General features: G+C 40.5%; 1 protein-coding gene across 8 annotated transcripts in view; it reads right to left on the bottom strand.

Moving 5' to 3' along the window:
• The window catches only part of hs3st1 (heparan sulfate (glucosamine) 3-O-sulfotransferase 1), a 362,702-nt gene that overhangs the window by 111,225 nt on the left and 226,101 nt on the right, over window positions 1–25,376 (bottom strand). The window contains exon 3 of one of the 8 annotated variants that reach the window (XR_009824840.1): window positions 1,534–1,953. The exons of the other annotated variants lie outside the window; for them this stretch is intronic. The gene's annotated coding sequence lies outside the window, so the exon portion shown is untranslated. Of the gene's footprint in view, window positions 1–1,533; window positions 1,954–25,376 lie in introns of those variants that run through there. 8 annotated transcript variants of the gene reach the window in all.

Genomic DNA, 25,376 nt, shown 5'->3' with positions numbered 1-25,376 from the left:
TATCTGCTTACTTTCTCTTTTAACATGTTCTATCTACACTTCTGTTAAAATGTAATAATCACTTATTCTTCTGTTGTTTGGACACTTTACATTAGTTTTGGATGATACCACAAATTTGGGTATCAATCCGATACCAAGTGAAGTGAATTATATTTATATAGCGCTTTTTCTCTAGTGACTCAAAGCGCTTTACATAGTGAAACCCATTTGTAAGTTGAAAAAACAAAACAAAAAAGCTGGCACAAGTGGCAAAAAAGACAGAAAGCTGAGGAATGCTCATCAAACACTTATTTGGAACATCCTACAGGTGAACAGGCTAATTGGGAACAGGTGGGTGCCATGATTGGGTATAAAAGCAGCTTCCATGAAATGCTCAGTCATTCACAAACAAGGATGGGGCGAGGGTCACCACTTTGTTAACAAATGCGTGAGCAAATTGTCCAACAGTTTAAGAACAACATTTATCAATGAGCTATTGCAAGGAATTTAGGGATTTCACCATCTACGCTCCGTAATATCATCAAAAGGTTCAGAGAATCTGGGGAAATAACTGCACGTAAGCGGCTAAGCCCGTGACTTTGGATCCCTCAGGCGGTACTGCATCAAAAAGCGACAACAGTGTGTAAAGGATATCCCCACATGGGCTCAGGAACACTTCAGAAAACCACTGTCAGTAACTACAGTTCGTCGCTACGTCTGTAAGTGCAAGTTAAAACTCTACTATGCAAAGCCAAAGCCATTTATCAACAACACCCAGAAACGCCGCTGGCTTCGCTGGGCCCGAGCTCATCTAAGATGGACTGATGTAAAGTGGAAAAGTGTTCTGTGGTCTGACGAGTCCACATTTCAAATTGTTTTTTGGAAACTGTGGACGTCGTGTCCTCCGGACCAAAGAGGAAAAGAACCATCCGGATTGTTGCAGGCGCAAAGTTGAAAAGCCAGCATCTGTGATGGTATGGGGGTGTATTAGTGCCCAAGGCATGGGTAACTTACACATCTGTGAAGGCGCCATTAATGCTGAAAGGTAAATACAGGTTTTGGAGCAACATATGTTGCCATCCAAGCAACGTTATCATGGACGCCCCTGCTTATTTCAGCAAGACAATGCCAAGCCACATGTTACAACAGCGTGGCTTCATAGTAAAAGAGTGCGGGTACTAGACTGGCCTGCCTGTAGTCCAGACCTGTCTCCCATTGAAAATGTGTGGCGCAATATGAAGTCTAAAATACCACAACGGAGACCCCCGGACTGTTGAACAACTTAAGCTGTACATCAAGCAAGAATGGGAAAGAATTCCACCTCAAAAAAGTGTCTCCTCAGTTCCCAAACGTTTACTGAGTGTTGTTAAAAGGAAAGGCCATGTAACACAGTGGTAAAAATGCCCCTGTGCCAACTTTTTGGCAATGTGTTGCTGCCATTAAATTCTAAAGGGAATGATTATTTGCAAAAAAAAAACATTAAATATCTTGTCTTTGCAGTCTATTCAATTGAATATAAGTTGAAAAGAATTAGCAAATCATTGTATTCTGTTTTTATTGACTATTTACCCAACGTGCCTAATTCACTGCTTTTGGGTTTTGTGCATTCGTCTTTGTAAGGTTGCTTCATACGAGACGTCTCTCGTTCCTTTGGAGTTGTCATCTGCTGGTGTTCTTGCAGTCTGTTAGCGGAGTTCATGTTCACGTCTCTCATGACTCACTGCCTCCGTCCAACAATTCTCTCCATCCGACCGTCTAATCCCCAAATCGCAGGTTTGTTTACCTCCGCCGTCCGAGCTCCTCGCCCGCACGGACCATCTGTCTGCTGGCCGCCGCTGACTAACGTCACGCGGGTGTGCTCGGGACACTCTTGCCGAATAGATAGGCCACAGTTTAGTTCTGGAGTCGGCGCCAGGACACTGCGGCATCCAACGAATCCTACGACTGTTTCTCGCTCTCACCATATGAGCACAACTTAACAAGAACACATAATGATTAGATAGAACCTGAAAAGTCAATATTCCTAATATCATATCATTATGTCAAGATAATGGTACTAGCATTTACTTCATTTAAGAATTATTTTCAACATATTGAGCAAAAAGGTCTCATTTTTTTTCTACAAGAAAAGTGCACTTGTTATTAGTGAGAATATACTTATTTTAATGTATTTTGGGGTTCATTGAGGTTATCTAATTAGGGACCGCAATGTCCCTTTGGGACAGAGGACCCTATTGGAATTGTAAGGTTTTATTCTTTCTTTATTATTATTATTATTATTCCGCAGCTTTGCGCTGTAATTTGACCCCCTTACCATGCTTCAAAACTCACCAAATTTGACACACACATCAGTACTGGCAGACAAAGCGATTTAATTAAAAAACCAAACCCCAAAACTCAAAATTGCGCTCTAGCGCCCCCTAGGAAGAAAACAGACAAAATTGCCTCTAACTCCCAGTACAAATGTCGTAGAGACATGAAACAAAAACCTCTACGTAGGTCTGACTTAGACCTACATTTCATACTTTAACTTCCTTCAGCAAAAATCAACAGGAAGTCGGCAATTCCCCCTTCAAAACAAAAGTTTACTAAAAACAGTCACTTTTGCCTCTTTGAGCTGTAATTTGACCCCCTTAACATGCTTCAAAACTCACCAAATTTGACACGCACATCAGTACTGGCGAACAAAGCGATTTAATTAAAAAACCAAACCCCAAAACTCAAAATTGCGCTCTAGCGCCCCCTAGGAAGAAAACAGACAAAACTGCCTCTAACTCCCAGTACAAATGTCGTAGAGACATGAAACAAAAACCTCTACGTAGGTCTGACTTAGACCTACATTTCATATTTTAACTTCCTTCAGCAAAAATCAACAGGAAGTTGGCAATTCCCCCTTCAAAACAAAAGTTTACTAAAAACAGTCACTTGCCTCTTTGAGCTGTAATTTGACCCCCTTAACATGCTTCAAAACTCACCAAACTGGACACACACATCAGGACTGGCAAAATTGCGATCTAATAAAAAACCCAACCCCAAAACTCAAAATTGCGCTCTAGCGCCCCCTAGGAAGAAAACAGACAAAACTGCCTCTAACTCCCAGTACAAATGTCGTAGAGACATGAAACAAAAACCTTTACGTAGGTCTGACTTAGACCTACATTTCATACTTTAACTTCCTTCAGCAAAAATCAACAGGAAGTTGGCAATTCCCCCTTCAAAACAAAAGTTTACTAAAAACAGTCACTTTTGCCTCTTTGAGCTGTAATTTGACCCCCTTAACATGCTTCAAAACTCACCAAACTGTACACACACATCAGGACTGGCAAAATTGCGATCTAATAAAAAACCCAACCCCAAAACTCAAAATTGAGCTCTAGCGCCCCCTAGGAAGAAAACAGACAAAACTGCCTCTAACTCCCAGTACAAATGTCGTAGAGACATGAAACAAAAACCTCTATGTAGGTCTGACTTAGACCTACATTTCATACATTAACTTCCTTCAGCAAAAATCAACAGGCAATTCCCCCTTCAAAACAAAAGTTTACTAAAAACAGTCAATTTTGCCTCTTTGAGCTGTAATTTGACCCCCTTAACATGCTTCAAAACTCACCAAACTGGACACACACATCAGGACTGGCAAAATTGCGATCTAATAAAAAACCCAACCCCAAAACTCAAAATTGCGCTCTAGCGCCCCCTAGGAAGAAAACAGACAAAATTGCCTCTAACTCCCAGTACAAATGTCGTAGAGACATGAAACAAAAACCTCTACGTAGGTCTGACTTAGACCTACATTTCATACATTAACTTCCTTCAGCAAAAATCAACAGGCAATTCCCCCTTCAAAACAAAAGTTTACTAAAAACAGTCACTTTTGCCTCTTTGAGCTGTAATTTGACCCCCTTAACATGCTTCAAAACTCACCAAACTGTACACACACATCAGGACTGGCAAAATTGCGATCTAATAAAAAACCCAACCCCAAAACTCAAAATTGCGCTCTAGCGCCCCCTAGGAAGAAAACAGACAAAACTGCCTCTAACTCCCAGTACAACTGTCGTAGAGACATGAAACAAAAACCTCTACGTAGGTCTGACTTAGACCTACATTTCATACTTTAACTTCCTTCAGCAAAAATCAACAGGAAGTTGGCAATTCCCCCTTCAAAACAAAAGTTTACTAAAAACAGTCACTTTTGCCTCTTTGAGCTGTAATTTGACCCCCTTAACATGCTTCAAAACTCACCAAACTGTACACACACATCAGGACTGGCAAAATTGCGATCTAATAAAAAACCCAACCCCAAAACTCAAAATTGCGCTCTAGCGCCCCCTAGGAAGAAAACAGACAAAACTGCCTCTAACTCCCAGTACAAATGTCGTAGAGACATGAAACAAAAACCTCTACGTAGGTCTGACTTAGACCTACATTTCATACTTTAACTTCCTTCAGCAAAAATCAACAGGAAGTTGGCAATTCCCCCTTCAAAACAAAAGTTTACTAAAAACAGTCACTTTTGCCTCTTTGAGCTGTAATTTGACCCCCTTAACATGCTTCAAAACTCACCAAACTGTACACACACATCAGGACTGGCAAAATTGCGATCTAATAAAAAACCCAACTCCAAAACTCAAAATTGCGCTCTAGCGCCCCCTAGGAAGAAAACAGACAAAACTGCCTCTAACTCCCAGTACAAATGTCGTAGAGACATGAAACAAAAACCTCTACGTAGGTCTGACTTAGACCTACATTTCATACTTTAACTTCCTACAGCAAAAATCAACAGGAAGTTGGCAATTCCCCCTTCAAAATAAAAGTTTACTAAAAACAGTCACTTTTGCCTCTTTGAGCTGTAATTTGACCCCCTTAACATGCTTCAAAACTCACCAAACTGTACACACACATCAGGACTGGCAAAATTGCGATCTAATAAAAAACCCAACCCCAAAACTCAAAATTGCGCTGTAGCGCCCCCTAGGAAGAAAACAGACAAAATTGCCTCTAACTCCCAGTACAAATGTCGTAGAGACATGAAACAAAAACCTCTATGCAGGTCTGACTTAGACCTACATTTCATACATTAACTTCCTTCAGCAAAAATCAACAGGCAATTCCCCCTTCAAAACAAAAGTTTACTAAAAACAGTCACTTTTGCCTCTTTGAGCTGTAATTTGACCCCCTTAACATGCTTCAAAACTCACCAAATTTGACACACACATCAGTACTGGCAAACAAAGCGATTTAATTAAAAAACCAAACCCCAAAACTCAAAATTGCGCTCTAGCGCCCCCTAGGAAGAAAACAGACAAAACTGCCTCTAACTCCCAGTACAAATGTCGTAGAGACATGAAACGAAAACCTCTACGTAGGTCTGACTTAGACCTACATTTCATACTTTAACTTCCTTCAGCAAAAATCAACAGGCAATTCCCCCTTCAAAACAAAAGTTTACTGAAAACAGTCACTTTTGCCTCTTTGAGCTGTAATTTGACCCCCTTAACATGCTTCAAAACTCACCAAACTGTACACACACATCAGGACTGGCAAAATTGCGATCTAATAAAAAACCCAACCCCAAAACTCAAAATTGCGCTCTAGCGCCCCCTAGGAAGAAAACAGACAAAACTGCCTCTAACTTCCAGTACAAATGTCGTAGAGACATGAAACAAAAACCTCTATGCAGGTCTGACTTGGACCTACATTTCATACATTAACTTCCTTCAGCAAAAATCAACAGGCAATTCCCCCTTCAAAACAAAAGTTTACTAAAAACAGTCACTTTTGCCTCTTTGAGCTGTAATTTGACCCCCGTAACATGCTTCAAAACTCACCAAACTGTACACACACATCAGGACTGGCAAAATTGCGATCTAATAAAAAACCCAACCCCAAAACTCAAAATTGCGCTCTAGCGCCCCCTAGGAAGAAAACAGACAAAATTGCCTCTAACTTCCAGTACACATGTCGTAGAGACATGAAACAAAAACCTCTATGTAGGTCTGACTTAGACCTACATTTCATACATTAACTTCCTTCAGCAAAAATCAACAGGTAATTCCCCCTTCAAAACAAAAGTTTACTAAAAACAGTCACTTTTGCCTCTTTGAGCTGTAATTTGACCCCCTTAACATGCTTCAAAACTCACCAAACTGTACACACACATCAGGACTGGCAAAATTGCGATCTAATAAAAAACCCAACCCCAAAATTCAAAATTGCGCTCTAGCGCCCCCTAGGAAGAAAACAGACAAAACTGCCTCTAACTCCCAGTACAAATGTCGTAGAGACATGAAACAAAAACCTCTACGTAGGTCTGACTTAGACCTACATTTCATACTTTAACTTCCTTCAGCAAAAATCAACAGGAAGTTGGCAATTCCCCCTTCAAAATAAAAGTTTACTAAAAACAGTCACTTTTGCCTCTTTGAGCTGTAATTTGACCCCCTTAACATGCTTCAAAACTCACCAAACTGTACACACACATCAGGACTGGCAAAATTGCGATCTAATAAAAAACCCAACCCCAAAACTCAAAATTGCGCTCTAGCGCCCCCTAGGAAGAAAACAGACAAAATTGCCTCTAACTTCCAGTACAAATGTCGTAGAGACATGAAACAAAAACCTCTACGTAGGTCTGACTTAGACCTACATTTCATACTTTAACTTCCTTCAGCAAAAATCAACAGGAAGTTGGCAATTCCCCCTTCAAAACAAAAGTTTACTAAAAACAGTCACTTTTGCCTCTTTGAGCTGTAATTTGACCCCCTTACCATGCTTCAAAACTCACCAAACTGTACACACACATCAGGACTGGCAAAATTGCGATCTAATAAAAAACCCAACCCCAAAACTCAAAATTGCGCTCTAGCGCCCCCTAGGAAGAAAACAGACAAAACTGCCTCTAACTCCCAGTACAAATGTCGTAGAGACATGAAACAAAAACCTCTACGTAGGTCTGACTTAGACCTACATTTCATACTTTAACTTCCTTCAGCAAAAATCAACAGGAAGTTGGCAATTCCCCCTTCAAAACAAAAGTTTACTAAAAACAGTCACTTTTGCCTCTTTGAGCTGTAATTTGACCCCCTTAACATGCTTCAAAACTCACCAAACTGTACACACACATCAGGACTGGCAAAATTGCGATCTAATAAAAAACCCAACCCCAAAACTCAAAATTGCGCTCTAGCGCCCCCTAGGAAGAAAACAGACAAAACTGCCCCTAACTCCCAGTACAAATGTCGTAGAGACATGAAACAAAAACCTCTACGTAGGTCTGACTTAGACCTACATTTCATACTTTAACTTCCTTCAGCAAAATCAACAGGAAGTTGGCAATCCCCCTTCAAAACAAAAGTTTACTAAAAACAGTCACTTTTGCCTCTTTGAGCTGTAATTTGACCCCCTTAACATGCTTCAAAACTCACCAAACTGTACACACACATCAGGACTGGCAAAATTGCGATCTAATAAAAAACCCAACTCCAAAACTCAAAATTGCGCTCTAGCGCCCCCTAGGAAGAAAACAGACAAAATTGCCTCTAACTCCAAGTACAAATGTCGTAGAGACATGAAACAAAAACCTCTATGTAGGTCTGACTTAGACCTACATTTCATACATTAACTTCCTTCAGCAAAAATCAACAGGCAATCCCCCTTCAAAACAAAAGTTTACTAAAAACAGTCACTTTTGCCTCTTTGAGCTGTAATTTGACCCCCTTAACATGCTTCAAAACTCACCAAACTGTACACACACATCAGGACTGGCAAAATTGCGATCTAATAAAAAACCCAACCCCAAAACTGCGCTCTAGCGCCCCCTAGGAAGAAAACAGACAAAATTGCCTCTAACTTCCAGTACAAATGTCGTAGAGACATGAAACAAAAACCTCTATGTAGGTCTGACTTAGACCTACATTTCATACATTAACTTCCTTCAGCAAAAATCAACAGGCAATTCCCCTTCAAAACAAAAGTTTACTAAAAACAGTCACTTTTGCCTCTTTGAGCTGTAATTTGACCCCCTTAACATGCTTCAAAACTCACCAAACTGGACACACACATCAGGACTGGCAAAAATTGGGATCCAATAAAAAACCCAACCCCAAAACTCAAAATTGCGCTCAAGCGCCCCCTAGGAAGAAAACACAGACAAAACTGCTCCTAGGAAGAAAACTCAGACAAAACTGCCTGTAACTTCCAGTAGGAATGTCATAGAGACATGAAACAAAAACCTCTATGTAGGTCTCACTTAGACCTACATTTCATATATATTGACAACCCCCCCAGCAAAAGTCGTTCCCGTCCATCGCTGCTTGCAGCTTTAATTTTACTTGTTTTGGAAAGTCTTGACAAGCCAAATTTTCTTGTTCTATTGGCAGATAATTTTGCGTAGTTCAAATAAAATACCACTCATTTTTGTAATTTTTTTTCTTGTTTTTGAACACTTGACTTTTTGCAGTGTGCCTTTAAACATCTTGAAGCAAACCTCACTGTTTCTGCAAAAATGAGTATTGTAACACAAGCAGCAGCCTCGACAAGAGAAGAAAAATGCCTGACAGTCAAGATTTTGTTTATATTGCAGTGCTTAGCTGCATTTGACACTTGCCTTGCAATAAATATACAGAGTTCCCTCGTTTAACGCTGGGGTTACGTTCCAAAAAAATACCCCGCTTCAAGTGAAATCCGTGATAGCCTCAGGCGGTACTGCATCAAAAAGCGACATCAGTGTGTAAAGGATATCACCACATGAGCTCAGGAACACTTCAGAAAACCACTGTCAGTAACTACAGTTTGTCGCTACATCTGTAAGTGCAAGTTAAAACTCTCCTATGCAAAGTTGATTTTTTTTTCTTCGTTTTTTGTGTGTTTTTCGTTCATTATATATATTTTTTGTTTACAATAAATATATTTTTCTTTTACAGGATTTTTTTTTTTTTAAATAAAGTACGTTTCTTACAAGTATCATCCCTGCAGGAAGAGGAATAGCTAAACATGCTTCACTACACACCGTAGCTCACCGGCGTCACAATGTAAACATTGGTGGATCTACACCTAACATCCACTGTAATGATACCAAGTACAGGAGCGTATCTACTATGATTACATCGATATGTTTTAGCATCACAAAATCTATTTTCGTTTTTTTTTTAAATGTATATTATGTTTATAAACTCAGGAAATATGTCCCTGGACACATGAGGACTTTGAATATGACCAATGTATGATCCTGTAACTACTTGGTATCGGATTGATACCCAAATTTGTGGTATCATCTAAAACTAATGTAAAGTATCAAACAACAGAAGAATAAGTGATTATTACATTTTAACAGAAGTGTAGATAGAACATGTTAAAAGAGAAAGTAAGCAGATATTAACAGTAAATGAACAAGTAGATTAATAATTCATTTTCTACCACTTGTTCTTAATAATGTTGACAAAATAATAGAATGGAAAATGACACAATATGTTACTGCATATGTCAGCAGACTAAATTAGGAGTCTTTGTTTGTTTACTTACTAATAAAAGACAAGTTGTCTTCTATGTTCACTATTTTATTTAAGGACAAACTTGCAATAAGAAACCTGTTTAATGTACCCTAAGATTTTTTGTTGAAATAAAACCAATAATGCAATTTTTTGTGGTGCCCTTTATTTAAAAAAGTATAGAAAAGTACCGAAAAGTATCAAAATACATTTTGGTACCGGTACCAAAATATTGGTATCGGGACAACACTAATTATATGTAGCATCCAATACCACACAATTAATACATCATGTGATTTACAAGTGAAGTGAATTATATTTATATAGCGCTTTTCTCTAGCAACTCAAAGCGCTTTACATAGTGAAACCCAATATCTAAGTTACATTTAAAGCAGTGTGGGTGGCACCGGGAGCAGGTGGGTAAAGTGTCTTGCCCAAGGACACAACGGCAGTGACTAGGATGGCGGAAGCGGGGATCGAACCTGGAACCCTCAAGTTGCTGGCACGGCCACTCTACCAACCGAGCTATACAAGAATACTAGCAACGTCTAAATTTAATATGATAAGCTTTATAAAAATGTTTTATTGTGTTTACTTTAAAAAAACCCAACACATTTTCTTTTTGTAAACTACTGTCAAAGTATTCAGACTCGAAATCAAATCGAATCTTAGGACAAAAAATTCGGAACTTGATCCGAGGCCAAAAATGTTGATCAGGACATCCCTAGTTGTTATTATTATTATTATATTAATACAGTACAACATTAATGGTGTAACATATTTGCCGTGTGTCCATAAAGTGACATGGTTTAGCATAATTTGACCAACACACTGCAAAAACTGAAATCTAAGTAAGATTAAATATCTCAAATAAGGGTGATATTTGCTTATTTTCTGTCTGATAAGATAATTATTCGCACTAAGCAGAGTGTTTTACTTGTTTTAAGTGTTTTGGCCCTAAATGATCTCAGTAAGATATTACAGCTTGTTGCTGAGATTTGATGACCTATATTGAGTAAAACATGCTTGAAACTAGAATATCAACTGTTGCAAAGCTGTGTCATCAACACTCACAAAACTACTTTTTTAAAGTAATAATTTCTTACTTCAAGCATGAAAACATTTTTTTTTACTTATGTTAAGAATATTTTTCAACATATTGAGCAAAAAAGTGTTTTTTTTCTACCAAGAAAAGTGCACTTGTTATTATTGAGAATATACTTATTTTAAAGTATTTTTGGGTTCATTGAGGTTAGATAATTTTACTTGTTTTGGAAAGTCTTGACAAGCCGAATTTTCTTGTTCTATTGGCAGATAATTTTGCTTAGTTCAAATAAAATACCCCTAATTTTTGTATATTTTTTTCTTGTTTTTGAACACTGACTTTTTGCAGTGCACTGGTGGGTTTTCTCGCACCGACAGGTAAGGATTATCAAAGGGGGCGCTCACATCCTTCAGTATTTCCTGAGCGAGCCCCTCGCTGGGTACAAGTTGGGACTCCTGTGCCATGGAACAATTGGAAAGGGAAAAATGACGTTTTACCCGAGGCCACTCCAGTCTTTACTTGCTTACATTATCAGCAGAAAGGAGGTCCAGGGGTCTGTCATGTCAAGGTTCGGCCACCCCCCCCTCCCACCCTCCTCCAGTCTCTCCACTCGCCGACCTCAGCACTTCGCCAAGACAAAAGGCCTTACGAGCCGCTCATATCTACAAAGACAATGCCGAGGTGGCACTTTCCTCTGGTGCCTCCTTCCTTCTTTTAAAAGGAGATAACATAAAAGACAAATCAGCCGGCGGACGAAGCTCGTTTGCAGGTGCCGAGGAAGTGCTCTGCTGAAAATAAGCAAGAAAGTGCTTCCTTCGGTAGAAAAAGAGACCATCCCATTGTCTTATTTTCCCCGGTGCCATCAAGGGTGACATTAAAAGTCCAAAAAAACAAAGGATTATTGATTCAGTTGCGGCTCATGTGGCAAAGACGAGCCAAAGGCCATCATAAACACTTCAACAGTCACAAATTAAAGCTACTACCACTTTTTTAAGAGCCACTTTTAAACAGATAAACACTGGTCTTGATGGGCTCTAATCAAGATGTTGGACTGATTCCTGCCTGATTGGAACAACACTGCAGAGACCGGTAACTTAATCAACATGATTGGAACCGGCTGGTGTTACACTTAAGTTGTACTTAAAGACTACCGTGGTCGAGAAGGATGTGGTTTTTTTAACCAGTGTCAGGGAATGAGCGTGTCCAATCTAGGAATGCGCACACAATGACCATGTTTCCATGCGCTCAATTCGTCTGATTTCTCAGATAGACCTATGAAGGTTCTGCTTCATCCAGGTCGTTGTCATCTCAGGGTGTTCAATCGTTCGCAACTGGACTGCTTGGTTTGTCTTTGAAGACGTTTTGACCTTCATCCGAGTAGGCTTCATCAGTTCGTGCTCATAGACTTAGATTGGTCAGATCAAGTCTTGATCTGACCAGTCTAAGTCTGATGAAGCGGCTCATCCAAGTAGGCTTCAACAGTTAGTGACTTAGATTGGTCAAATCAAGTCTTGATCTGACCAATCTTAGTCTGATGAAGCCGCTCATCAGAGTAGGCTTCATCAATTTGTGTTCATAGTCTTAGATTGGTAAGATCAAGACTTGATCTGACCAATCTAAGACTATGAACACAAATTAGATTGGTCAGATCAAGGCTTGATCTGACCAATCTAAATCTGATGGTGCCGCTCATCCGAGTAGGCTTCAACAGTTAGTGCTCATAGACTTAGATTGGTCAGATCAAGTTTTGATCTGACCAATCTAAATCTGATGGAGCCGCTCATTCGAGTAGGCTTCAGCAGTTTGTGCTCATAGACTTAGGTTGGTCAGATCAAGACTTGATCTGACCAATCTAAGTCTGATGAAGCCGCTCATCCAAGTAGGCTTCAACAGTTCATACTCATACACTTAGATTGGTCAGATCAAGACTTGATCTGACCAATCTAAGACTATGAACACGAATTAGATTGGTCAGATCAAGGCTTGATCTGACCAATCTAAATCTGATGGTGCCGCTCATCCGAGTAGGCTTCAACAGTTGGTGCTCATAGACTTAGATTGGTCAGATCAAGTCTTGATCTGACCAATCTAAATCTGATGGAGCCGCTCATTCGAGTAGGCTTCAGCAGTTTGTGCTCATAGACTTAGATCGGTCAGATCAAGTTTTGATCTGACCAGTCTAAGTTTGGTGAAGCCGCTCATCCGAGTAGGCTTCATCAATTTGTGCTCATAGACTTAGATTGGTCAGATCAAGACTTGATCTGACCAATCTAAGTCTGATGAAGCCGCTCATCCAAGTAGGCTTCAACAGTTCGTGCTCATAGACTTAGATCCGTCAGATCAAGTCTTGATCTGGCCAATCTTAGTCTGATGAAGCCGCTCATCCAAGTAGGCTTCAACAGTTAGTGCTCATAGACTTAGGTTGGTCAGATCAAGACTTGATCTGACCAATCTAAGTCTGATGAAGCCGCTCATCCAAGTAGGCTTCAACAGTTCATACTCATACACTTAGATTGGTCAGATAAAGACTTGATCTGACCAATCTAAGTCTGATGAAGCTGCTCATCAGAGTAGGCTTCATCAATTCGTGCTCATAGTATTAGATTGGTCAGATAAAGACTTGATCTGACCAATCTAAGTCTGATGAAGCCGCTCATCAGAGTAGGCTTCATCAATTTGTGCTCATAGACTTAGATCTGTCAGATCAAGTATTGATCTGAATGATCTAGACTTCTGCAACTCTCGGGCAAATTCCAAGTTATTCATGACTTCCTGGTATTTGGAGAGGGCCTCCAAGTCTTGATCTGACCAATCTAAATTTGATGAAGCCGCTCATCCAAGTAGGCTTCATCAGTTCGTGCTCATAGACTTAGATCGGTCAGATCAAGTTTTGATCTGACCAGTCTAAGTTTGGTGAAGCCGCTCATCCGAGTAGGCTTCATCAATTTGTGCTCATAGACTTAGATTGGTCAGATCAAGACTTGATCTGACCAATCTAAGTCTGATGAAGCCGCTCATCCAAGTAGGGTTCAACAGTTCGTGCTCATAGACTTAGATCCGTCAGATCAAGTCTTGATCTGGCCAATCTTAGTCTGATGAAGCCGCTCATCCAAGTAGGCTTCAACAGTTAGTGCTCATAGACTTAGGTTGGTCAGATCAAGACTTGATCTGACCAATCTAAGTCTGATGAAGCCGCTCATCCAAGTAGGCTTCAACAGTTCATACTCATACACTTAGATTGGTCAGATAAAGACTTGATCTGACCAATCTAAGTCTGATGAAGCTGCTCATCAGAGTAGGCTTCATCAATTCGTGCTCATAGTATTAGATTGGTCAGATAAAGACTTGATCTGACCAATCTAAGTCTGATGAAGCCGCTCATCAGAGTAGGCTTCATCAATTTGTGCTCATAGACTTAGATCTGTCAGATCAAGTATTGATCTGAATGATCTAGACTTCTGCAACTCTCGGGCAAATTCCAAGTTATTCATGACTTCCTGGTATTTGGAGAGGGCCTCCAAGTCTTGATCTGACCAATCTAAATTTGATGAAGCCGCTCATCCAAGTAGGCTTCATCAGTTCGTGCTCATAGACTTAGATCGGTCAGATCAAGTTTTGATCTGACCAGTCTAAGTTTGGTGAAGCCGCTCATCCGAGTAGGCTTCATCAATTTGTGCTCATAGACTTAGATTGGTCAGATCAAGACTTGATCTGACCAATCTAAGTCTGATGAAGCCGCTCATCCAAGTAGGGTTCAACAGTTCGTGCTCATAGACTTAGATCCGTCAGATCAAGTCTTGATCTGGCCAATCTTAGTCTGATGAAGCCGCTCATCCAAGTAGGCTTCAACAGTTAGTGCTCATAGACTTAGGTTGGTCAGATCAAGACTTGATCTGACCAATCTAAGTCTGATGAAGCCGCTCATCCAAGTAGGCTTCAACAGTTCATACTCATACACTTAGATTGGTCAGATAAAGACTTGATCTGACCAATCTAAGTCTGATGAAGCTGCTCATCAGAGTAGGCTTCATCAATTCGTGCTCATAGTATTAGATTGGTCAGATAAAGACTTGATCTGACCAATCTAAGTCTGATGAAGCCGCTCATCAGAGTAGGCTTCATCAATTTGTGCTCATAGACTTAGATCTGTCAGATCAAGTCTTGATCTGAACGATCTAGACTTCTGCAACTCTCGGGAAAATTCCAAGTTATTCATGACTTCCTGGTATTTGGAGAGGGCCTCCAAGTCTTGATCTGACCAATCTAAATTTGATGAAGCCGCTCATCCAAGTAGGCTTCATCAGTTCGTGCTCATAGACTTAGATCGGTCAGATCAAGTCTTGATCTGACCAATCTTAGTCCGATGAAGCCGCTCATCCGAGTAGGCTTCATCAATTCGTGCTCATAGACTTAGATCCGTCAGATCAAGTCTTGATCTGGCCAATCTTTGTCTGATGAAGCAGCTCATCCGAGTAGGCTTCATCAATTTGTGCTCATAGACTTAGATCGTTCAGATCAAGTCTTGATCTGGCAAAACGTCTTTCAAGACAAACCAAGAAGTCCAGTTGCGATTTCTCCGATAATTTGGCTCAAAAGAAGCCTTCTACAGCCCATGAAAACACCTTAATCCGATCGTGTTTGTCTTTTAAAAAATCGGATTATGTCGGATTACGCGCTTGAAAACCAGATCTCGCGACCGCCGCAGGGGACCCTTCGTATTGCTCATGCGCCAGTCTCAACGCACGGGATTAAGCGCGGGTCCTGTTCAATAAAAACAACAATTGGAATGAAAAAAAAGATTGTTTACTTGCTTCACAAAGGAAAAGAATGTAACCTTTAGAAGTGCGTCGATGGGAGGAAAAAAAAAATATTTATTCAGGTTAGCCAAGGAAATGAGACTATCGAATAAAAACGAGTGAGGTGGAAGAGAAGCAGGTATGTTAAAGGCACAGAACAAAGCGTGCACAAACCTCTTCACCATCTACGGTCCGTAATATCATCAAAAGGTTCAGAGAATCTGGAGAAATCACTGCACGTAAGCATTGATATTACTGACCTTCGATCCCTCAGGTGGTACGGCATCAAAAAGCGACATCAGTGTGTAAAGGATATCACCGAACACTTCAGAAAACCACTGTCATGAACTACAGTTTGTTGCTACATCTGTATTTGCAAGTTAAAACTCTACATGCAATTCGAAAGCCTTTTATCAACAACACCCAGAAACGCCGCCGGCTACGCTGGGCCCGAGCTCATCTAAGATGGACTGATGCAAAGTGGAAAAGTGTTCTGTGGTCTGACGAGTCCACATTTCAAATTGTTTTTGTAAACTGTGGATGTCGTGTCCTCCGGACCAAAGAGGAAAAGAACCATCCGGATTGTTATAGGCGCAAAGTTGAAAAGCCAGCATGTGTGATGGTATGGGGGTGTATTAGTGCCCAAGGCATGGGTAACTTACACATCTGTGAAGGCACCATTAATACTGAAAGGTACATACAGGTTTTGGAGCAACATATGTTGCCATCCAAGCAACGTTATCATGGACGCCCCTGCTTATTTCAGCAAGACAATGCCAAGCCACGTGTTACAACAACGTGGTTTCATAGTAAAAGAGTGCGGGTACTAGACTGGCCTGCCTGTAGTCCAGACCTGTCTCCCACTGAAAATGTGTGGCGCATTATGAAGCCTAAAATACCACAACGGAGACCCCCGGACTGTTGAACAACTTAAGCTGTACATCAAGCAAGAATGGGATAGAATTCCACCTGAAAAGCTTCAAAAAAGTGTCTCCTCAGTTCCCAAACGTTAAATGAGTGTTGTTAAAAGGAAAGGCCATGTAACACAGTGGTAAAAATGCCCCTGTGCCAACTTTTTGCAATGTGTTGCTGCCATTAAATTCTAAGTTAATGATTATTTGCAACAAAAAAATAAGTTTGAACATTAAATATCTTATTTACTTATCTTAATACTTACTTATCTTAATACGATTTACACAACGTGCCAACTTCACTGGTTTTGGGTTTTGTATTTATTGGGAATTAGCGGCTCGCAGGTTGTATTTTGTTTATTAATTTTTAAAATCATTAAAAGCAGTTAACACAACAATAGAGTTTTCGATCTCACTCTACCCAAAATATTTGATATAGTTTACTCTTTCCAGTGGCCATGTTGCAACATACTGTGGACAAAACTGCAAATGAAGTCTGTTTATGTCCTTTGGGGTCACTCTCAATCTCATTCTGGACGTTAGCACACCATCTGTGGCGCAGATGATTTGGACTCATGTGGAACAAATAGTGTTCCCATGTGAGGGCCACACATGTAGGTCATTGTCCAGATCACTAAACAACATTGCAGCAAGGCAGTTAAGGAAAAGTCGTACTTTTTTGACGATGTTTCTCAACGAATGGCTAAAACAGCCATATATGAAACTTCTTAACGAGATCGTAACCCCATCCCTTCAAAAACTGACCTAATTGCTTAAACACAAAATGACAATAGCAGCTTTAAGGAAGGTTTACATTTTCTAAATGACACAGAACAGAAAGTGATTAGACATAAATGATTTGAACGGTCGTTTGTCGTTCCAAACCCTGGTGCTCCAATATATTAAAATCCAGATATACTTGAGGAATAAAAATATGCTGTGATCAGTGTAAAGAGAAAAAAGAACACATCCTTGAGGGACTCCATTGTAATGGGCGTCACAAGAGTTATGTCGGAATGGATATGTGAATACATTCCTGAGAATACAAGTGCAAATAATCATTAACTTAGAATTTAATGGCAGCAACACATTGCAAAAAAGTTGGCACATGTGCATTTTCACCACTGTGTTACATGGCCTTTCCTTTTAACAACACTCAGTAAACGTTTGGGAACTGAGGAGACACATTTTTGAAGCTTCTCAGGTGGAATTCTTTCCCATTCTTGCTTGATGTACAGCTTAAGTTGTTCAACAGTCCGGGGGTCTCCGTTGTGGTATTTTAGGCTTCATAATGCGCCACACATTTTCAATGGGAGACAGGTCTGGACTACAGGCAGGCCAGTCTAGTACCCGCACTCTTTTACTATGAAGCCACGTTGTTGTAACACGTGGCTTGGCATTGTCTTGCTGAAATAAGCAGGGGCGTCCATGATAACGTTGCTTCGATGGCAACCTATGTTGCTCCAAAACCTGTATGTACCTTTCAGCATTAATGGTGCCTTCACAGATGTGTAAGTTACCCATGCCTTGGGCACTAATACACCCCCATACCATCACACATGCTGGCTTTTCAACTTTGCGCCTATAACAATCCGTATGGTTCTTTTTCCACTTTGGTCCGGAGAACACGACGTTCACAGTTTCCAGAAACAATTTGAAATGTGGACTCGTCAGACCACAGAACACTTTTCCACTTTGCATCAGTCCATCTCAGATGAGCTCCAGCCCAGCGAAGCCGGCGGCGTTTCCGGGTGTTGTTGATAAATGGCTTTGGCTTTGCAGAGTTAAGTTTTAACTTGCACTTACAGATGTAGCGACAGACTGTAGTTACTGACAGTGGTTTTCTGAAGTGTTCCTGAGCCCATGTGGTGATATCCTTTACACACTGATGTCACTTTTTGATGCAGTACCGCCTGAGGGATCGAAGGTCTGTTATATCATCGCTTACGTGCAGTGATTTCTCCAGATTCTCTGAACCTTTTGATGATAGTACGGACCGTAGATGGTGAAATCCCTAAATTCCTTGCAATAGCTGGTTGAGAAAGGTTTTTCTTAAACTGTTCAACAATTTGCTCACGCATTTGTTGACAAAGTGGTGACCCTCGCCCCATCCTTGTTTGTGAATGACTGAGCATTTCATGGAAGCTGCTTTTAGAATAATAATAATAATAATAATGGATTCGATTTATATAGCGCTTTTCTAGGCACTCAAAGCGCTTCACAGAGAAGTACACCCAATCATGGCACCCACCTGTTCCCAATTAGATAAAAGAACACGTCTAAGACAGTGAAGGGAGATTTTAGTACGCACACAAACAGAATATATACTGGGCAAAGCACATATCCCTAAGGGACTCCACAAGGGGACTCCAAGAGGTTATTTCACTCCCAGACATTTTTTTTGCAATCTGCTGCAGTGTAAGGCCATGTTGGAAAAACATCACATTTGCACTTTGCATCAGTCCATCTTAGATGAGCTCGGGCCCAGCGAAGCGATTCTGGGTGTTGTTGATAAATGGCTTTGGCTTTGCAAAGTAGAGTTTTAACTTGCACTTACAGATGTAGCGACCAACTGTAGCTACTGACAGTGGTTTTCGGAAGTGTTCCTGAGCCCATGTGGTGATATCCTTTACACACTGATGTCAGTTTTTGATGCAGTACCGCCTGAGGGATCTAAAGTCTGTTATATCCTCGCTTACGTGCAGTGATTTCTCCAGATTCTCTGAACCTTTTGATGATATTACGGACCGTAAATTCCTTGCAATAGCCGGTTGAGAAATGTTGTTCTTAAACTGTTGGACAATTTGCTCACGCATTTGTTGACAAAGTGGTTGACCCTCGCCCCATCCTTGTTTGTGAATGACTGAGCATTTCATGGAAGCTGCTTTCATACCCAATCGTGGCACCCACCTGTTCCCAATTAGACAAAAGAACACGTTTAAGACATTGAAGGGAGATTTTAGTACGCACATAAACGGGCCCAGCGAAACGATTCTGGGTGTTGTTGATAAATGTCTTTGGCTTTGCATAGTAGAGTTTTAACTTGCACTTACAGATGTAGCGACCAACTGTAGCTACTGACAGTGGTTTTCGGAAGTGTTCCTGAGCCCATGTGGCGATATCCTTTACACGCTGATGTCAGTTTTTGATGCAGTACCGCCTGAGGGATCTAAAGTCTGTTATATCCTCGCTTACGTGCAGTGATTTCTCCAGATTCTCCGAACCTTTTGATGATATTACGGACCGCAAATTCCTTGCAATAGCCGGTTGAGAAATGTTGTTCTTAAACTGTTGGACAATTTGCTCACGCATTTGTTGACAAAGTGGTGACCCTCGCCCCATCCTTGTTTGTGAATGACTGAGCATTTCATGGAAGCTGCTTTCATACCCAATCGTGGCACCCACCTGTTCCCAATTAGACAAAAGAACACGTTTAAGACATTGAAGGGAGATTTTAGTACGCACATAAACGGGCCCAGCGAAACGATTCTGGGTGTTGTTGATAAATGTCTTTGGCTTTGCATAGTAGAGTTTTAACTTGCACTTACAGATGTAGCGACCAACTGTAGCTACTGACAGTGGTTTTCGGAAGTGTTCCTGAGCCCATGTGGTGATATCCTTTACACGCTGATGTCACTTTTTGATGCAGTACCGCCTGAGGGATCTAAAGTCTGTTATATCCTCGCTTACGTGCAGTGATTTCTCCAGATTCTCTGAACCTTTTGATGATATTACGGACCGTAAATTCCTTGCAATAGCTGGTTGAGAAATGTTGTTCTTAAACTGTTGGACAATTTGCTCACGCATTTGTTGACAAAGTGGTGACCCTCACCCCATCCTTGTTTGTGAATGACTGAGCATTTCATGGAAGCTGCTTTCATACCCAATCGTGGCACCCACCTGTTCCCAATTAGACAAAAGAACATGTTTAAGACATTGAAGGGAGATTTTAGTACACACATAAACGGGCCCAGCGAAACGATTCTGGGTGTTGTTGATAAATGGCTTTGGCTTTGCAAAGTAGAGTTTTAACTTGCACTTACAGATGTAGCGACCAAGGGTATGTTGGAAAAACATCTTTTGAGTTTTTAGCTGTCCAATTTAGAATTATTCCTCTCCCTTGATCAATATTTTTAGCAGCAACTTTGGCCTATTCCTACTTATGTAAAATCCACGTCTCATCCCCCCCCCATGAACAACCGTCCAATCCAATCTATTCCGTTTCAGATCACACTTGATGCACCCCCCCCCCCCCCCCGTTCTGAGCCGGAGATGTTTATGAAGTGTTCAAACGCCACTGCGCTCAGGAAGCAATTGTCTCGTAGGCTGTGAAAATCAATTAGCTCGCTCGCTCGTGACGACGTTCGCGGTCTGAAGCCCAAAAAAAAAAAGAGCGAGTGCGTCCTCGTTTAATCGAGTCAATTTGCACTTGGGAGTCGATTTGGGCGCTAAAATAAAAAACCCTCGCTGACGAGCCATCATTTGTTTTGATGGATCGTCTTTTCCTTTACGTTACCCGCGTGGAATGTTCTTTTTAAGACGGGGGAAACATTGCAAATGGGCAAAGTGGGCAGTGATTAATTAAACCTGAAACCCAACCACCTCATGTGTGCCGCCTCATGTTTGTAATCACTTCCAACCGAATGATGGTGACATGGACTCACTATTCATCCCTGACAGCAACATTAGCCTTCATTTTATGCATAAACTCATCAGGAAACTATCTAAAAAAAAAACAACGTACATGATATACTGACTTTATGATTTTGTTTGACGGATAATGAGCACCAAACATTAAAAAAACCTATCAACTCCCTCATCTTTTTTTTTTTCCAGTTTTGAGAGAAGAGGCGCTGAGAGGCTCGTTTTGAAAAGTTTTAGGGTTATCAATGATGCTTTGACGGAAAACAAACTCCTTCTCATTAAGGACGTGGTGTTGCACGAGGAGGATAGTCTTGCAAAAAAGCGGGCTTTGCTACACATCTCAAAACTACTACGAGTATCAGTCAGTCATTGCGTTCCTCTTCAATGAATGCGAATGTGACGTTTATGTCCGCCTGGGTGGTCAACACACTTCCAATACACCAGGGATGCTCAACTACAAACCCCGTTTCCATATGAGTTGGGAAATTGTGTTAGATGTAAATATAAACGGAATACAATGATTTGCAAATAATTTTCAACCCATATTCAGTTGAATATGCTACAAAGACAACATATTTGATGTTCAAACTGACAAACATTTTTTTTTTTTGCAAATAATCATTAACTTTAGAATTTGATGCCAGCAACACATGACAAAGAAGTTGGGAAAGGTGGCAATACATACTGAGAAAGTTGAGGAATGCTCATCAAACACTTATTTGGAACATCCCACAGGTGAACAGGCAAATTGGGAACAGGTGGGTGCCATGATTGGGTATAAAAGTAGATTCCATGAAATGCTCAGTCATTCACAAACAAGGATGGGGTGAGGGTCACCACTTTGTCAACAAATGCGTGAGCAAATTGTTGAACAGTTTAAGAAAAACCTTTCTCAACCAGCTATTGCAAGGAATTTAGGGATTTCACCATCTACGGTCCGTAATATCATCAAAGGGTTCAGAGAATCTGGAGAAATCACTGCACGTAAGCAGCTGAGCCCGTGACCTTCCATCCCTCAGGCGGTACTGCATCAACAAGCGACATCAGTGTGTAAAGGATATCATAACATGGGCTCAGGAACACTTCAGAAACCCACTGTCAGTAACTACAGTTGGTCGCTACACCTGTAAGTGCAAGTTAAAACTCTCCTATGCAAGGCGAAAACCGTTTATCAACAACACCCAGAAACGCCGCCGGCTTCGCTGGGCCCGAGCTCATCTAAGATGGACTGATGCAAAGTGGAAAAGTGTTCTGTGGTCTGACGAGTCCACATTTCAAATTGTTTTTGTAAACTGTGGACGTCGTGTCCTCCGGACCAAAGAGGAAAAGAACCATCCAGATTGTTATAGGCGCAAAGTTGAACAGCCAGCATCTGTGATGGTATGGGGGTGTATTAGTGCCCAACACATGGGTAACTTACACATCTGTGAAGGCGCCATTAATGCTGAAAGGTACATACAGGTTTGGGAGCAACATATGTTGCCATCCAAGCAACGTTACTATGGACGCCCCTGCTTATTTCAGCAAGACAATGCCAAGCCACGTGTTACATCAACGTGGCTTCATAGTAAAAGAGTGCGGGTACTAGACTGGCCTGCCTGTAGTCCAGACCTGTCTCCCATTGAAAATGTGTGGTGCATTATGAAGCCTAAAATACCACAATGGAGACCCCGGGACTGTTGAACAACTTAAGCTGTACATCAAGCAAGAATGGGAAAGAATTCCACCTGAGAAGCTTCAAAAATGTGTCTCCTCAGTTCCCAAACGTTTACTGAGTGTTGTTAAAAGGAAAGGCCATGTAACACAGTGGTGAACATGCCCTTTCCCAACTACTTTGGCACGTGTTGCAGCCATAAATTCTAAGTTAATTATTACCGTAATTTCCGGACTATAAGCCGCTACTTTTTCCCCTCGTTCTGGTCCCTGCGGCTTATACAAGGGTGCGGCTTATTTACGGCCTGTTCTTCTCCGACACCGATGAAGAGGATTTCGGTGGTTTTAGTTCGCAGGAGGAAGACGATGACACAATGATTAAAGACTGACTTTTCATATACCGGTAGGCTGGTTATTTTGATAACGTACAGGCAAGCACTTTGTATTACTTTGCACCGTTGTATTATTTGTACTCTGCACGAATGCTGTTCGCCATGTCAAAGACGTGAAAGTTTGATTGAATGATTGAAAGATTTATTGTTAATAAATGGGGCGCTTTGCGTTCCCAAACAGTCATCTCTGTCCCGACAATCCCCTCCGTGGTAGCAGGAACCCCTATATACTACGGTAATTACACATCAAAACCCTGCGGCTTATAGTCGGGTGCGGCTTATATATGGAGCAATCTGTATTTTCCCCTAAATTTAGCTGGTGCGGCTTATAGTCAGGTGCGGCTTATAGTCCGGAAATTACGGTATTTGCAAAAAAAAAAAAAGTTTATGAGTTTGAACATCAAATATCTTGTCTTTGTAGTGCATTCAATTGAATATGGGTTGAAAAGCATTTGCAAATCATTGTATTCCATTTATATTTACATCTAACACAATTTCCCAACTCATATGGAAACGGGGTTTGTAAATAAAAGGGAACCACATTATTGGCTTCATTTTAACAAAAAATCTTAGGGTACATTAAACATATGTTTCTTGTTGCAAGTTTGTCCCTAAATAAAATAGTGAACATACAAGATAACTTGTATTTTAGTAGTAAGTAAACAAATAAAGGCTCCTAATTTAGTCTGCTGACATATGCAGTAACATATTGTGTCATTTTCCATTCTATTATTTTGTCAAAATTATTAAGGACAAGCTGTAAAAATTGATTATTAATCTACTTGTTCATTTACTGTTAATATCTGCTGACTTTCTCTTTCAACAAGTTCTATCTACACTTCTGTTAAAATGTAATCACTTATTCTTCTGTTGTTTGATACTTTATATTAGTTTTGGATGATACCACAAATTTGGGTATCAATCCGATACAAGTAGTTACAGGATCATACATTGGTCATATTCAAAATCCTCATGTGTCCAGGGACATATTTCCTGACTTTATATACATAATATAAAAAAAAAAGAAGATTTTGTGATGCTAAAAAAATATCGATGTAATCATAGTAGTATCGACTAGATAAGCTCCTGTACTTGATATCATTACAGTGGATGTTAGGTGTAGATCCACCAATGGCGTTTGTTTACGTTTTGACGCCGGTGAGCTACGGTGTGTAATGAAGCATGTTTAGCTATTCCTCGTCCTGCAGGGATGATACTTGTAAGAAACTTACTTTATTTGTCACCATGGAGACCAGGATTAGTGATTTAGAAGTAGTAAAACACTGCCGACGGCGGTTAGCCGCTAGCTAGCTAGCCATGTCTTAAAGCACCTCTTCCTGAGGGCGTTTCAGTGTTATAACTTCACCTTTATTGTTAGTTTTTAAGCCAAAATGCGTCCGTTCTCCCTTTTCTGTCTACACACTGTGTCTGCTTGTAAGTACTCCATGATTGTGCGCTGCCGAACATGCTCATAAACCAGCAATGACACGACGTAACGACGTCGGGATGGGGGACCGGTACTTTTTTGGGCCGGTTCAGTACCGAATATGATTCATTAGTGTCGCGGTACTATAGTAATACCGGTATACCGTACAACCCTAGTCCATTGTGTAATTTACATATTTAAAAAAATACAAGGTTTGGTGTTAATATTGTCATGGCGTGGACTTTGGGGGGTTTGTTTTCCCGAGATGCAAGAAAGGTTGGATCGGACATGGCGTGAAGGTAAAGACATTCTTTATTTTAACACTAAACTACAAAAAGGGGTACAAACAAAAGGCGTGTCGTAGAATTTCTGACCTTTTGACCTATATTTCGTGTCTTTTAAGAATGTCCGCTCATTTTCAATTCTCTTGTATTTTGTGCCATTGAATGGACCAGTTGTGGGACAAAAGTGAATATTAAGTCGTGCCAACCTGTCTACAGAATGTGTTGACTGTCTAAAGGATTCGAGTTGTTATGGAACAGATAGGAAAAACAACAAGACATTGACGCCCTTGATAAGGAACAATGACGCATTTAGATAACAAACAATGACGCACAAGAGACATATAAAAAATGGCAGAAGACCGGAACTCGACGGTGATTTTCGATTCGATAATCGATTCGTATTCGAATCGCGATTCTCATGTTGTGCGATTCAGAATAGATTATTTTTTTATTTTTTTATTTATTTATTTTATTTTATTAATTAATCAATCCAACAAAACAATACAGAGAAATACCATAACAATGCAATCCAATTCCAAAACCAAACCCGACCCAGCAACACTCAGAACTGCAATAAACAGAGCAATTGAGGAGACACAAACACGACACAGAACAAACCAAAAGTAGTGAAACAAAAATGAATATTATCAACAACAGTATCAATATTAGTTACAATTTCAACACAGCAGTGATTAAAATTCCCTCATTGACATTATCATTAGACATTTATAAAAAATAAAAAATAAAAAAGAACAGTG

The sequence above is a fragment of the Entelurus aequoreus genome, linkage group LG28 (assembly GCF_033978785.1).
Source record: "Entelurus aequoreus isolate RoL-2023_Sb linkage group LG28, RoL_Eaeq_v1.1, whole genome shotgun sequence".
Classification (NCBI taxonomy): domain Eukaryota; kingdom Metazoa; phylum Chordata; class Actinopteri; order Syngnathiformes; family Syngnathidae; genus Entelurus; species Entelurus aequoreus.
This window is presented reverse-complemented; position numbering and strand designations above follow the sequence as displayed.